Below are 1,237 nucleotides of genomic sequence, written 5' to 3' on the forward strand. Positions count from 1 at the left end.
TACCGCTAACCGGTAGCTTGTAGCTATTTTCCATCTATGTGCAAATTTATCACCAGTTGACTGGACTACATTTGCCAACACCAGTCTTAATTTATAATTTTTTCAGTGGCCCTAATCCTTTTCCGTAGTTTTGTATGGGTGATTTCTACCAAAGAACAAAATCAAACCAAATATTTCTTTTTTTTTTACATTTCTTTTGGTGTGCACATGCATAATCTACAACTCAGGGAAAAAAAAAGACAAAGATCTGAACTCATGTGCTGTCTCCAGATAAGAGCTTCCTCAGTTAAAAGGATAATTAGATATATTCGGCAATGTCCRTCTCCCTTCAAGGGGATGCGCAGGAACGATGGCCTCGACCTTGACCGTGGAGAGAGCACATTATCTTGATGAGGATGTGAGAGCAGCACGGTGCTTATTCAAGTGAACCGAGACGGTGGGAGGTCATCTCGCCCTGGGAGAGGAAGCATGAGTCAACACTAGAACGCAGTGACGCCTCAGTGCTGCGCACCAGTCAGTCTGCAGAGACTCATTCATGTAGCCACCGGTGTTTTCCACTGTAGTGTCGGGGAGTGCCGGTATTGTCTCTGTTCGGTGGGGTTCTGCACACACCGTGTGCAACACAGAGAAGGTGGGTTTTGATGAGTCATTCAGAGAAAGTCTCAGTTGGCCTGCAGTTTCCGCCTCTCGTGATTGTGAGAACCCGAGGGGGGCGAGACGTTTGAGTCCCGCTGATCCAGCTGCAGTTCAGTTAATAACTCTCTGACATTTCTGGGGTTGCCGTTTACTGTCTGTCCTCACTGTACTGGAAGATTTTACATTTAACAGGCATTTAATTAACTGCAAACATGCACTGGACACAGAATGCAGAATGCTGTGTGGTCGACAAGTAACATTTGAACAAAAGTTAACTTTAACTCATTTGCTGCTAATCACTTCTTTTTGGATTTTTTTTTGTGTGCATTTTTATAAGACTGAAGAAAGCACACAAAATGGTGGAATTTTAGCTATTCCTCCTTGCACGATCTCCAAAGTTCTGGATTTTCTCTTCTTTCCAGTTTAACCTCACACGTTTTCCAAAGGATTTAGGTTTTGGAACTGAGGGAATTATGGAMGAAGATTKATGTTATGTCTGGTGAACATAAATTATTATGAATTACAAATTATTTCAATTAGTAAAGACAAATAATTGAAGTTGCCTGGCATGCTCACACAGTTTTATGACACCATATATTTT

This window comes from Poecilia reticulata, linkage group LG14 (assembly GCF_000633615.1).
Source record: "Poecilia reticulata strain Guanapo linkage group LG14, Guppy_female_1.0+MT, whole genome shotgun sequence".
Lineage (NCBI taxonomy): Eukaryota > Metazoa > Chordata > Actinopteri > Cyprinodontiformes > Poeciliidae > Poecilia > Poecilia reticulata.